Below are 15,666 nucleotides of genomic sequence, written 5' to 3' on the forward strand. Positions count from 1 at the left end.
AAGCAAAGAAGGCACATTGGATGCTGGTGAGATGATCGGTAGCGCCCAGTCTAACTAATAATAAGAACATATTTGAACAATTTGAATCAGAGAATTATAGAATTTACAGTGCAGAAGGAGGCCATTCGACCCATTGAGTCTGCACCAGCACTTGGAAAGAGCACCCCACTTAAGCCCATGCCTCCACCCTATCACCATAACTCAATAGCCCCACCTAAGCTTTTTGGACACTAAGTGCAATTTAGCATGGCCAATTCATCTAATCTGCACATCTTTGGACTGTGGGATGAAACCGGAGCTCCTGGAGGAAACCCATGCAGACACTGCAAGAACGTGCAGAGTCCGCACAGACAGTGACCCAAACCAGGAATCGAACCTGGGACGCTGGAGCTGTGAAGCAACTGTGCTACCGTGCTACCAACTCTAGGTGGTGTAATAATTTTTGATCCACAGGCAGAATGGTAAGTCGTATTTGAAATTTTAGCCTTTTTTAAATGCATTCACGGTGATTTCGCAGGACCTTTGGAAATGTGGATCAGATGGCGGGATTATAAATCACTGGCACATTTCAGGATTTTGTGATCAATTTCCCCAAAGAAAGGATTATGCAAAACAGTCACTGAAGTGTTAGTTTTTTAAAAATTCATGTGGAATACCATGGCTTGTTCTTTACTTTTTCATTGCAAGATAATTTGTACTGATTGAACAAAATGAATTTAATCATAATTGTTGATCTGTTTGTTCATTATGTGAAATTAAGCAGCTAATGATTCCTATCAAGCTTCACTACGCAGATACTTGATTAGTTATTTAAAGAAATTGAAGAAGAACACGTGCGAAAGGCACAATAGCTGTTTCAAATCACACGCTATGTGCATAATTCATTGACAGTGGTTGCGCGTCATTTGGATGTTTATAGTGGCATTCCATCTGGTAAAGACCAACGGTTACAGAGATGTTTGAGTTACGTGTGTGGGAGAACACAACGCTCTATTCCCTAGGGATCTTAAGTACCATTGTTACTTTTACTGTTACTGCCAGTGGAGAGCTCATGTTGCTTCTTGGTACAGATAAAGAATTGGCAAAATTGTGTATGACCATTTTAGTGAGAGGTTCCTCCCCATTCAGTGGGTTGAATTTTTACAAAATTTTCCAGTGTGTCAGGTTCAGACTGAAAACCGGCCTGTACCTAATGCACAACTAAGTTTTCTGACCAGATTTTCTGGCACACAGAGAATTGGGGGGGGGTGTCATGGTTTACACAATCACTCTGGTGGGGTGGGGCCTGATAGAGCGGAAAGACCGCTCCACAGAGATGAGGGCACCATCTTTAAAGGGCACCCTGATCTGCGATCAAATAACCCCCCCCCCCCCACATTGACATGGAGTACGCATGCCCCCACAAGCATCAGGCCCCCACCATGCAAGCATTGGGGGAAACCACGCCCCCCCCCACCCCCACCCGCCACTATCTTCACCACGGCGTTTCACCCTCGACTGATTCCCGTTCTTATTTTCCTGTTATGAACCTCACTGATGTGAAGTTGCGTCAGCACGGTGTTTATCAAAAGGGGTCATGTGGCTGGCAAGCCCTTTAATGATCTGCAAACATATTTAAATATATTGAAATGAGGTTCCCATGTGACATCACTGGCAAGATGCAGAGAAAACTAGGAAACATGATCCCATCGACGGCAATCTCATTTCCAATCTTGCAGGATTTTGGGCTCGCGTTACTGTTACATTGACGGCGAACACGGGCTCAAAATGTCTCTCGTTGAGTGAAAAATGAGCTTTTCCAATGCTTACGGAAGTAGTCAATCTTGTTGTTCCTCTTTCCACTGCCCCAGATTTCATGGAATCCCTACAGTGCAGGAGGAGGCCCATCGAGTCTGCCCCGACCCTCTGAAAGAGCACCCTACCCAGGCCCACTCCCCCACCCTATCCCGGTAACTCCATAACCCCACCTTTGGACACAAAGGGGCAATTTAGAATGGCCAATCCATGTAACCTGCACATGTTTGGACTGTGGGCAGAAACTTGGGCACTGGAGGAAACCCACGCAGACACAGGGAATGTGCAAACGCCACAGACAGTCATCCAAGGGCAGAATTGAACCCAGGTCCTGGCGCTGTGAGGCAGCAATGCTAACTACTGTGCCGCCCAAAAGCAAAGAGCTCGGCTGTGAATTAAACCCGGGACCTCTCACAAAGTCTCTAATTGCAACACGCAAAGCAAAAATCATAGACCTAGAACAACGTGTCACCACTTCTTTTCTCTAATTCTGCAGCTCATTCTCCTTCAATCTATCCAGTAAAGAGATCCCTGCTGATTCCTTTGTTAATGCTACGTGACTAACCTGTGTAAATTGCATTTGTTTTCTGTTCCATTTGTATGCGCATTTCGGCTGCAGCTCCTGATCTGAGCCCATCGCTTACATTTGCACTTTACTGTTTTTCTCCCTCTTTGACTTCATTTCTCTTTGCCATTCCTAGACCCCTCTGTCCTATTTTTATGCTCCTCTCATTTCTCTCATGATAAATCCTTTACCTTCTCAGGTCCCGACACCAGCCCCCAGTACTCTTTAATAGTCCTACTCTGCTGCTGCTGTCCCAGAGTTGATTTCCCTTTGGATAAGCCCTCAGTACCTCTTCTCCAAAGTATTCATCGAGGCCTTCATTGCTGACTCCTCGCTTGTAGAAACCCCAACTGGCCCACACACTCTCCTATTGAAATTCCTGCTCCTGATTGCACAATTTTCGGTACCATTCGCAACTCCTCAGATACGGAAGCAGTCCATTTGATACAGAAGCATCCATTTCCATACACAGCATGACCAAGACAACATTCAGGCTTGGGCTGATTAGTGGCAAGTAACAGTTGTGCCACACAAGTGCCAGGCAATGACCATCTCCAACATGAGGGAATCTAATTGTCTCGCATTGATATCCAGTGGCATTACCATCGCCGAATCCCACACTATTAGCACCCTTGCATTTAACATTGACCAGAAACTGACTTGGACTAGTCATATAAAAACTGTGGCTGCAAGATTAGGTCGGAGATTGGGAATTCCATGGCCAGCATCTCACCTTCTGACTCCCCAAAACCTGTCCACCAAGGCACCATTCAGAAGTCTGATGGAATACTCTCCACTGACCTGAATTAAAGCAGTTTATCAGCACTCAAGAAGCTCAAAACTGTTGAGGACAAAGCAGCCCACTTGATCCCATCCATCAACTTAAACATAAACTTCCTCCACCAGCAATGTGCATGGGTAGCAGTGTGCACTGAGTACAAGCTGAATTACAGCAAATCATCAAGGCTCCTTTGACAGCACCTTCAATACCCACGACCTCTAATACCTAGAAGGACAAGAGCAGCAGGTGCATGAGAACACCGCCACCTGTAAGTTTCCCTCCAAGTCACACACCATCTTGGAAATATGTCGTTGTTCCTTTATTGTCGCTGGATTAACTTCCTGGAACACCCTCCCTAACAGCACTGTGGGTGTACCTACATCACATGGACTGCAGCAGTTCAAAAAAGCAGCTCACCACCACTTTGTGATGGGCAATAAATGCTGGCCTAGCCACATCCCATGAAAGAATAAAGAAAAAGAAATCCCACTAAACTACTGACTACCTAACTTCCCTGCTGGGCTCTCATGTTAACTGACATTGATAACCTTCTCTCTCCTCAGGTACTGCCCTGCTTTGCTTTAAATCACTCCTCTCCTCAATAAAAAAAAAACCTTCTTTCCTCTGTCTTTGCAAATCATCATCCCTTTCCTTTCCGACATATTGGGTGGGATTCTCCCGTGCCCGGCGGGGCGAGGGTCCCGGCGGGATGGAGTGGCGTGAACCACTCCGGCATCGGCCCGCCCCAAAGATGCGGAATCCTCCGCACTTTCAGGGGCTAGGCCGGCGCCGGAGTGGTATGCGCCCCGCCGGCTGGAGTGGAAGGCCTTTGGGGCCACGCCAGCCGGGGCCGAAGGGACTCTGCCGGCCGGCGCGAGTCCGCGCATGCGCGGGAGCGTCCGGCTGCTGATGTCATCCCCGCGCATGCACAGGGGGGGGGTTTACCTACGAGTCAGCCATCGCGGAGGCTGACACGGCCGACGCGTAGGAAAAGAGTGCCCCCATGGCACAGGCCCAACCGCGTGAGCGGCCGCCGACCGGCACGGCGGGGGGTCGGAGAATCCCGCCTATTATCTCCCAAACACGTGCCCATGTTTCCTGGAACTCCATGTCTGATTCCCTCCATTCAGGTTTCCAGCCCTGCTCCAGCACAGAAACAGCTCTTGATGAGCTCACAAATTACATCCTTTATGAATGACAAAGGTAAACTATACCCCTATATCCACCCCAACTGTCTTCAGCCTTTCAGATAGTTGATTGCATCAAGCTCCTCTCACATCACCGAATTGAGTGGGATTGCATTTGCCTGGCTCCATTCTTATTTATCTAATTGTAGTCACAGAATTGTCGTCAATGACTTCTCATTCTAGAACACTTACCTCTGAAACTTCCCTGCCCTCCCCCACCCAACCAACGAACTGTCCTTGGACCCCTCCCATTTCTCTTCATGCTACCGCCCAAAAATAATCACCCATAAACACAACCTCAGTTTCCACATGTACATTGAAAACATCCAGTTCTACCCCACCACCTCTCTCAAATCCTCTGCTGTCTCTAAATTGTCACACATTCTTAAGCTTATTCAGCAATGGATGATCAATATATTGGGAATACAGAAGCTATTGTTTTCAGTCCCACCACAAACCCCACTCCCTCACCACTGATTCCATCCCTCTCCCTGGCAAATATCTGAGGCTAAACTAGACCTTTGGCAACCAGCAAGATATATTTGATCCTCAACATGAACTTTCATCCACATTTACACCATCAGTATGATGCCTATTTCCTTCTTAACATCGCTCAACCCTGCCTGCCTCAGTTCTTCTGCTGAAACCCACATGCAGTATCTCCAGACTTACTATTCTAATGCATTCCTGGCTGACCTCCCACACTCTACTCTACATAGATTTTGCTGCCCGTATTCTAACTTGTAACACATGCCTTTCACTCATCACCATATGCTGACTGATTTACATGATACTTCAATTTTAAACTTCTGATCCATATTTCGGATCCCACCACATTCTGGCCCCTTCTTATCTCTAATTTACTCCAGCCCTATTTGCACCTTTCAGCCATCCCCGATTTTAATCACTCTGCGATTGGTAGCCATGCCTCCAGCTTCCTCGGCCCTAAGCTGTGGAATTCCGTCAAATCTCCATATTTTTCCACTCTTTTTCCTCCTTTAAGACATGACTTAAAACCTACCATACCACCTGCCCAGATTTCTCCTTATGGGACTTGCTGTCATCTTCTGTTTTGTAATGTCTTCATGAAGTGCCTTAGGAAGTTTGAAGGCATAAAGCTGCTGTTGCAAACTGTTTTTCTTGCTTTACACTGCTTTGTTGCGTGCAGGAACGCCTGAAGTTTTTTTTTCTGCTTTAATAGTTCCTTATCGTAGTCAACATTAATGTGGTGTTAGCTGGAAAGGAAGTAAAGTTTTGAACTTGTTCCTTTAATTGTTGCGGAAAAAGCCTTTATTACGCCAAAGTGATTGCCAAGGCCTCTATACTTTAACATGTATTAAACTGGTCCCTGGATGGATTTCCGAACCCCACGAAAAATTTCACTGACATTCCATTAGTGCTAGCACACCAACTAACTGCACATTAAGGCATTTTTGCTGTATGCTAGCTGATTTTCAGAGTAACTTCACCTTCTGGCAGCTAAACGTTTGGGCACAATCATGTGAAATAACAGCTTGACTTCTGGACAACCAAGGACATTTTTTGTAATGAAAGTATTTATATTGTACTTCTGAATTATCCACTTGTTATAAAACTGCTGTTCATGGACGTATAATAAAAGCAAGTAGTAATTGAATTGAATGTCGTCAGTGCTTCTGTTGAAGAGATTTGGGTAGTTTTGCTATGTGGAGATCCAGGAGCAGTTCACTCGAGCCATGTGTAATTGCAGGAAAGCTATGAAAAAATTAACAACCCATGTATTCTTCTCATCCCATTGCTGATCTAGAAACAGCACAGTACCAGAGGAAATGCACTATTTTAATATAAAGTAAACTGCTTGTTATGAATGCATCAAAAGCCTTTGAATTTATGGAATATGAAAAGCGATTTGAAATAGGTGTCTGGTGATGCAATTTGCTACTGTCACCCAATTCTCTCACTTTTTCCACATCACCACTTTTGTCAACATTTCAGTTTTAATCCTGCAATAAAATCCATCAAGTCACAACAATGCAAACGTTCAGTGAATAAAAGCCTCATGCTGACCAGGAAAGACTCCAGTCTTAAATTTGTGCTGTTAATTGCACTCAGCTGGGTGTTGGTGGCATACTACAACTGTTACGATATGACATATATCATTATATGTGGGAACGGTGGCGTTTTACGACCAAAAAAATGGTGCAAAATGGCCACCGATCCTCTGTCTAACAGGGGCTAGCAGGCATGCAGCGTAGAGCACCTGACTCTAGCTGTGGATACGGCCGGAGAATTCCAGATTTTAAGCACTACCTCTTCGATGCTTAACATCCCAGGCCCAAAACACTCATTCCAGGTTAAGCAGTGTTTCACTTGCCCCTCTGTCAATTTGGTCTATCGCATCCGCTGCTGCCAATGCGGAGCATCACAAAAGTAGCACCGCCCCCGATTTTAGAGCCTAAATGGATTGCCCGGCCCATTGCCAAGCGCGATTCTCCCAAAAGATTTCTACATTAATTTATGGCAGGTTTTTTAGAGAGTTTCCTGCCAACTTTGCCAGTGAATTCCACCTCGATTCAATGAACCTTGGTCATTTTATGGGGCCCTGGAGATTTTCTTACCGGTTTAACCCACACTTAGAATTTATTTTGCAATGGGGAGCTGAACTCAGGGATCTGGCCGCCATTTTGAAAGGGTGCCCCGATCTCGAAGTGAGCTTGTGGGGCCCCCACATCCACCACTCATGGGAAATGTCACCCCCACGCACTTGAACACTACTCCCCATCCCCCAAGTGAGGACACCCCGCTATGGGGTCCCTGGAGGCCCCCTCTTCAGGTCCCAAGCCCCCTTACTGCACCCCCTTCCTTCTAGGATGCCTACCCGTCACCCATCCAACCTACTGGAGCCCCCTACGTACCTGCTCTGCACACCCCCACCCTTCAACCCCCCCCCCCCACCCTCCTTTCATGGGTATGGCTCCTCTCAGACCCTGACCTTTGGCAGTGCCACCCTGGCACCTGGGCATCTTTGCACTGGCACCCAGGCAGTGCTCCTGCTGGCTTGGCAGTGCCATCTGGGCACCTTGGCAGTGCCAGGGTGGCAGTGCCAAGGTGCCCACATTCCAGGGGGAGGGACAGGGGGCCACCCTGCACTGACCCTGACCACCCAGACGTCTCCAATGACCCAGGAGACTCCCTGGTGCCGTTCCACCTGGTCCACGTTTGTGTGGACCAGTGCTGAAAGGCCCCCGGCTGTAGCCTCCCTGGGGAGGCGAGAGAATCGAGGGAGGCCGCTTTCTCTCAGGTGAGTAGGTCTTAAGTAAGTTTAAGACCTACTTATGGGAGTGCTGATTGGTCCTGCCCCTTTTGGGCAGAGTTCCAACTCCACGCCTTGCGGGACTTGAGTGAATCCTGTGAGGAGCGGAGGCTGACCTGAGGCCCGCAGGAGAGCTCTCCCGGGATTCTCTTTGGCAACAGTATTGCGTCTCATGTGTGCAAAGACCCATCAAGGACAATAATCAAGGGAATACGAACGAACCACGCACTCTGTACCCATTAGCAAGTCACCAAGTCAATCACCTAAGGTTTTCAACTGGTGTTGACAAACTATTGAACCTAATCGCTTAAACAGTGGGACCCGAGATGAGAGAGGGTTCCCAGGTAGAGGTGGCGATTCTCCCAAAACATTTCTAAGTTCATTTGTGGTGGGTTTTCAGGGAGATTCCTGCCGGCTCTGCCGGCGAGTTCCCACCGTTATTCAATAGCACTTAATCACTTAGGAGCTGAATTCCGAGATCAGGCCTGTTGTGTTATGCTTCTTCATGTAGCATAAGCTGCTTCCTTGATGTATACTCTAACAAAGGAAGGTTCAGACTTGGAGATAGATTTAACACATTTATTGAACAGCTAACAATTCTCCTGCTTGAGTTCGACTCTCCTGCTAATCTAACCAAAGTAACTCGATCTAACTAACCAGTCTGCTCTAATCCATGCGGTGGGTGTGATGCTTCCTGATCTGCCCCGGCTGCGCTAGGAAGTAGCCCCGGGGTTGGGGTGGGGAAGAGGCCAGCCCGCCGATTGGTGGGGCGCGATCGCGGACCAGACCCCATCGGAGGCCCCTCCGATGAAGGAGCCCGCCCCACAGGCCGTCCCCCCCGACCGTTCCCGCAGAGTTCCCGCCGGCAGCGACCAGGGGTGAACAGCACCGGCGGGACTCTGTTGTATCGGAGCGGCCGCTTGGCCCAACCGGGCCAGAGAATCAGCGGTCCCGCCGATTCCCGTGGCCCACGGCCGGCGCCGCGCTAAACACGCCGGCGCAAATGGTGCTGTTTCTCTGCATGTCGGAGAGTCGCGCGCTGGCGTCGGGGCATCGTGGTGCGGTTCTGGCGTTTCTCCGGCCCGGCGTTGGTCTCGGAGAATCGTCCCCAATGTCTCTGGTGCTCCCTCCAGTGTTTATTTAGTTCTAGTTTATTTACATTAACCCCTTGTGTATTTACAGTGCCCTCGTGTATCTACATCAACCCCCTGTGTATCTACAGTGATGCATATCACCACAAGGCCGTCATGTTGAAAGGGTGCCCTGATCCCCAAGTGAACTTGTGTGTCTGCCACCTCCTCACTCATGGGCAATGTCACCCCCACCACCCCACATCCCCCAGTGAGGACACCCACTATGGGGTCCCGCCCCCTCACAGCATCCCTTCCCATCTAGGATCCCCACCCATCACGCCCCCCCTCCCCCGACTTCCCTGAGGCCACTACTTACCTGCCCTGTATTCCCCCAACCTTCAAACATCCCATCCACCCTCATTTTATGGGCAAGGCCCCCCTCGCCCCATGGCTCTTGGCAGTGCCACCCTGGCACTCGGGCATCCTTGCACTCAAACTTGGCACCCAGGCAGTGCTCCTGCTGGCTTGGCAATGCCACCCGAGCACCATGGTAGTGCCAGGGTGGTAGTGCCAATTCCAGCTGGGCAGTGCCAAGGTGTCCACCTTTAGCGGGAGGATCAGGGAGTCACCCTGCTCTTACCCTTACTGCCCTGGTGGCCCGGGAACCCCCCCCCCCAAGTGTCATTCTGCCTGGTCCACGTTTGTGTGGAGCAGCACTGATTGGCGCCCAGCTGCATCCTCCCTGAGGCGGCCGGTGAATCGACGGAGACCGTTGGATCCCGCGCAGGTAGGTCGTAAGAAGGTTTACGATTACTTCCACGAGCGTCAGTTGGTCGCGCTCATTTCCCACTCCGACACCTCGCGGGACTTCTGAGAATCCCGGGAGGTGCAGAGACGATCAGGAGGATCAGGCGGATCAGAGGCTCGCTGGAGAACTTTTCCGGCACTCTCCGGCCATATTGCTCTCAAGTGAGAGCCCAACGTGACAGGAGATTCGCGTCCCATGTCTTTAAATCGCATCCACAAAGAAAACAGCAGGACTTCCAATTCATCTGGAAGCCAGCCAAGTTACCAAACTACAGTTCATATACCACTTCTATTTCTCTGGACTTGTGTGTGTGCATTTTTTTCATTCATAGGAGTTGTGGGTGTTGTGGGCCGGGCCAACGTTTGCTGCCCATCCCTAATTGCCCTTCAACTGAGTGGCTTGCAAGATCATTTCACGGGGCATTTAAGAGTCAATTACATCAGTCTGGATCTAGAGTCCATGTAGGCCAGACCAGGGGCGGGATTCTCCCCTGCCCGGCGTGACGGAGGGTGCCGGCGTAGGGGAGTAACGCCAACCACTCAGGAGTCGGGCCTCCCCAAAGGTGGGGAATTCTCCCCACCTTTGGGGGCCAGCCCCACGCCGGAGCGGTTTGCACCAGAAGACTGGCGCAAAAAACCGGCGCCCCCGGCAGCGGGGCTGGCCGAAAGGCTTTCGCCGGTCAGCGCATGTGCCGGCAGTGACGTCAGCGGCAGCTGGCCGCTGACGTCACTGCCGGCGCATGCGCGATGTGGGGTTCTCTTCCGCTTCCGCCATGGTGAAGGCCGTGGCGGCCGCGGAGGAGAAATAGTGCACCCAGGGCACTGGCCCGGAGTCTGAGCGGGGGGCCCCGATCGCGGGCCAGGCCACCGTGGAGGCACCCCCCCGGGGTTCGATCGCCCCCCCCCCGCACCCCCTAGGACCCCGGGGCCCGCTCGCGCCGCTGATCCCGCCGTTCCAGAGGTGGTTCAAACCTCGGCGGCGGGAGAGGCCTCCCAGCGGCAGGACTTCGGCCCATCCGGGCCGGAGAATCACCGCAGGGGCCTCTCCGATCGGAGTGGCGAGATTCCTGCCACCGCCACTTCCCGGGTGGCGGAGAATCTCTGCCACGGCGGGGGCGGGATTTTCGGCGGCCCCAGGCGATTCTCAGACCCTGCTGGGGGTCGGAGAATTTTGCCCCTGATGAGGATAGCAGATTTCCTTCACTGAAGGACATGAGTGAACCACGTGGATTCTTAGGGCAATAGTTTCATGGTCATTGATAGACTTTAAGGGTAAGATTCTCCTGGCAAAGATCGATGGCAGGAAGGAAAAGCAGCGCTATATCTGCCAGTGGCAATGGTGGCATTCTTTCTGCCATATAGTCCAAGACTTCAAAATAATTAACTTCAAGAATTGGGTCCCAGGACATATCAATGATGGGGCGGCCTAGAAACACAATGCTTGAGGCGCCATTTTCAAAGGAGTCCCAGTGCACAGTGGCAAAATCAGTTAAATATGGAACCCCTCCCCCCCCTGCCGTTATCTGGGCACCCCTGGTGTGGCGCCCCAATCATTGTGTTTCTAGGTTGTTGGGGAGACGGGCAAATCAGAGGCTGCCCCATCATTGATATGTCCTGGGACCCAATTCTTGAAGTTAATTATTTTGAAGTCTTGGACTATATGGCGGAGAGAATGCCACCATTGCCACTGGCGGATTTAGCGCTGCTTTTCCTTCCTGCCATCGATCTTTGCCAGGAAAATCTTACCCTTAAAGTCCATCAATGACCATGAAACTATTGCCCTAAGAATCCACGTGGTTCACTCATGTCCTTCAGTGAAGGAAATCTGCTATCCTCATCTGGTCTGTGTTGCTTAGAACATAGAACATTACAGCGCAGTACAGACCCTTTGGCCCTCGATGTTGCACCGACCTGTGAAACCACTCAAGCCCATCTACACTATTCCCTTATCATCCATATGTCTATCCAATGACCATTTGAATGCCATTAGTGTTGGCGAGTCCACTACTGTTGCAGGCAGGGCATTCCACACCCTTACTGCTCTCTAAGTAAAGAACCTACCTCTGACATCTGTCCTATATCTATCTCCCCTCAATTTAAAGCTATGTCCCCTCATGCTAGACATCACCATCCCAGGAAAAGGCTCTCACTATCCACCCTATCTAATCCTCTGATCATCTTGTATGCCTCAATTAAGTCACCTCTTAACCTTCTTCTCTCTTAACGAAAACAGCCTCAAGTACCTCAGCCTTCCCTCATAAGATCTTCCCTCCATACCAGGCAACATTCTGGTAAATCTCCTCTGCACCCTTTCCAATGGTTCCACATCCTTCCGATAATGCGGTGACCAGAATTGCACGCAATACTCCAATGCGACTGCACCAGAGTTTTGTACAGCTGCAACATGACCTCATGGCTCCGAAACTCAATCCCTCTACCAATAAAAGCTAAAACACCGTACGCCTTCTTAACAACCCTCTCAACCTGGGTGGCAATATTCAGGGATCTATGTACATGGACACCGAGATCTCTCTGCTCATCCACACTACCAAGAATCTTACCATTAGCCCAGTACTCTGTCTTCCTGTTATTTCTTCCAAAATGAATCACCTCACACTTTTCTGCATTAAACTCCATTTGCCACCTCTCAGCCCAGCTCTGCAGCTTATCTATGTCCCTCTGTAACCTGTAACATCCTTCCGCACTGACCACAACTCCACCGACTTTAGTGTCATCTGCAAATTTACTCACCCATTTTTCTACGCCCTCCTCCAGGTCATTTATAAAAAATGACAAACAGCAGTGGCCCCAAAACAGGTCCTTGTGGTACACCACTAGTAACTGGACTCCATTCTGAACATTTGCCATCAACCACCACCCTTTGTCTTCTTCCAGTTAGCCAATTTCTGATCCAAACTGCTAAATCACCCTGAATTGCATGCCTCCGTATTTTCTGCAATAGCCTTCCGTGGGGAACCTTATCAAACGCTTTACTGAAATCCATATACACCACATCAACTGCTTTACCCTCATCCAACTGTTTGGTCACCTTCTCGAAGAACTTATTTAGGATGGTTCCGCAAATACCACAGTATAGCTTTTACTGAAACAAAGCAATGATTTTATTTACACTACTAAACTGGGATTCAACATTTGGTCCTTAGGAATACAGAATTGATCAATAACATCTAACTACACTCATCTACTGCTAATATCACTACTGGTATGAACTATAATCTAACTTTCTCACACTAACTGTTCTGATGACCTTCACTAGCTATCTCCTGCATAAATTCCAGCCCCAAGGTCTAGCATCACTGCCTTATATCGGGCAGCAGGGTAGCATAGTGGTTAGCACAATTGCTTCACCGCTCCAGGGTCCCACGCTTGATTCCCGGCTTGGGTCACTGTCTGTGCGGAGTCTGCATGTTCTCCCCGTGTGTGCGTGGGTTTCCTCCGGGTGTTCCGGTTCCCTCCCACAGTCCAATGATGTGCAGGTTAGGTGGATTGGCCATGATAAATTGCCCCTTAGTGTCCAACATTGCCCTCAGTGTTGGGTGGGGTTACTGTGTTATGGTGATGGTGTGGGCCTGGGTAGGGTGCTCTTTCCAAGAGCCGGTGCAGACTCGATGGGCCGAATAGCCGCCTCCTGCACTGTAAATTCTATGATACTCTATGACTATGAGTTGTATGTGCAGCTCCCTCTAGTGTCTACTCTCAACACTACATTAACCCTTGCGATGCTGATGGTAATGATAATACCACACCTGGTTCTGCCTGTGCACTACCTGAGTACTAACTGAGTATGATGGGCTTCTGCACCACTTTGTCTCCCTACATTTGGAATTTCCCTGGAGAGGTTTCAACTGCTTGTCAAAAACTGCAGCCAGGCAAAGGGAACCCACCAGGGGTGCACAATAAAGTATAGCCCCCAGGGTAGAGGGAAATGACCGAACAGTACCCTTGTCAGGAGGCAGTGATAGGGTGGACTGTTGATCTACCTTTCCCTTCACACTTGAATGGATATCCATTACCCTGCTTCAGTGTTAACCACAATGTTTATAAGCACTCTTGCTATGATTTATAGTTCCTCACCAGATCAAAAACAGCTAAGTGCTTTGACTTTCTTCTTTTGTAGCAAAAAGGCACTCCTGCGTGTGTGCAGTGGGGGCATGGCCTATTATTCCCATGGTGGTGAGGGAGAGGATACCCTACTTGTCTGTGAAGGGGGTGGGGAGGCAGGATTTGCATTGTGGGGGAGGGGGTGGCAGATACTGGACCTCTGTATCGGGCCACCCAGTCAAAATGGCGGCCCAATACCGAGATTCTGACAGAACCCCACAAGTTCTCTCTGCATATATTTGCATTGAAAGGGAGAGGGAATGGCACCTGCTCCAAGCGCCAGCAGAGACCAGGAGCGAGTCTCCGCTGGTGGGTGCACTTAGTCTCCAGATAGGAGACTAAGCTGTCAATTTATGTTTTCAAATTTTCTGTTGGTCACTGACATGGCCAAGGTACCTGAAGTTTCAAGTGTTCAAGCCAACTCCATTTAGCACAATCTAAACGGAGAATATTCAACATGAAATATTACAGGCTTAAACTGCTCTGAGAAATATTTATTTGATCAGTGAATAATTTACTGTGATATTTATTGCATTCTTGAGTTGCTCTTACGAATATATTTTTATTCTGTATTCATCACAATACTTAATGCAGTTTTCTAAATGCCACTGCATTTGAATTATATGTTTAGCATGATTAGATTTCCACCGTCAGCATCAGTTGAACAAAGTACAAAAGAATAAATGTATTTTAATTTTATTGTTTTAAGGTCTCACTTGTTCCACCAGATACTACTTGGAGTTGGTATGTACATTAACCAGTGCTGAGTTATATGATTTCCTCTCCTAGGAGGGAGAAGAGAGCTTAGAGGCGACCAAATTCTGATTCCATTTTAATGCTAAGAGTTGGTGAGGATAGTTGTCTCTTCGCTAATATTGAAACGGTTATAAAAATTGTTTTGCTTTATTTGCAGTTTTACTGCAATTGGTGTAAAATCGGTGTAGTGTGAGGACACCTCCTCGAGGTGAAAATTCATCACTTGCCTTAATTCAATTTGGATGACTTCACTTCCAAATGATAGCACTTATTTTGTGTCAGTGTGAAAATGAAACCCCACTGCAAAATGAAAGTGTTATGGATTGACTGGTCTGTTCGAGACATGATGCAGAACTGCCCCGAAGTCCCCAGGATATAAGTGTGGTACCATACATCCTCCAAGATTGCTGTTCAAAGAACAAAATTCCTTCATTCCAGATCTGCAAGTATTTTGGTGAAATAGGGTTGGTGGTGTGTTGGATGAAATTTTATCAAGTATATCACATCAAGTTCATGATTTGCATCAAAGTTTAATCTTGCAAAGGCATACCCTACAGCAATGGCGCAGTGGGCTGTCTGCTCATCGCCAACACAAGCCTTTCTCATTGTTACCATCATCAAGGCTTCTCTAACAAACTCACTGAAGAAAATGTTATTTTTGAGGACGAGCTGTAACATTAAGCGGCAATGTAATTATCTAGTTCTAGCCAACATTCATCTCTTAACCAATACAATCAACGCAGCTGGTCATTTAGTTGAATGTTGTTTATGGAACCTCGTTATGTACAGATCATGCACCTGCATAATAATGATTACATTTTGAGGTGGAGTTTTCCTTTCTTTTTCTGTGTGTTGGGTCAGGTGAGATAAGTGAGGTGCAGCTCGCCGGCTGCTCAGCCCACTTTTCTCGTCATATTGTCCAGCAGCTGGAACAAAGAAATCCTGGAGGCGCGTCACACACCGTCATGCTGATGAATGGGGCCCAAAAAAGCCAGCAACGTTGAGTTTGCAGTGATTGTGGCCCCTTTGTAAAAAATTTAAAGTACTCAATTATTTCTTTGTCCAATTAAGGGGCAATTTTACGTTCCCAATTCACCTACCCTGCACATCTTTGGGTTGTGGAGATGAAACCCACGCAGACACAGGGAGAATGTGCAAACTTTCTTAAAGGATGGACCGATCTCCGGTTTAAAAGAGAGGACCCCCCCCCACATGCACTCAGGAACTCACGCTTCCACCCACAGACATTCTGCTTCTATGTCTTATGGTCTTATCAGGGGTTATGGGGA

At 48.6% G+C, this 15,666-nt stretch overlaps 1 protein-coding gene across 7 annotated transcripts in view; it reads left to right on the forward strand.

Annotated features, from left to right (window-relative positions):
* The window catches only part of inpp4b (inositol polyphosphate-4-phosphatase type II B), a 1,043,608-nt gene that overhangs the window by 804,962 nt on the left and 222,980 nt on the right, over window positions 1–15,666 (forward strand). The gene's annotated exons all lie outside the window — the stretch shown is intronic.

This window comes from Scyliorhinus canicula, chromosome 3 (assembly GCF_902713615.1).
Source record: "Scyliorhinus canicula chromosome 3, sScyCan1.1, whole genome shotgun sequence".
NCBI lineage: Eukaryota > Metazoa > Chordata > Chondrichthyes > Carcharhiniformes > Scyliorhinidae > Scyliorhinus > Scyliorhinus canicula.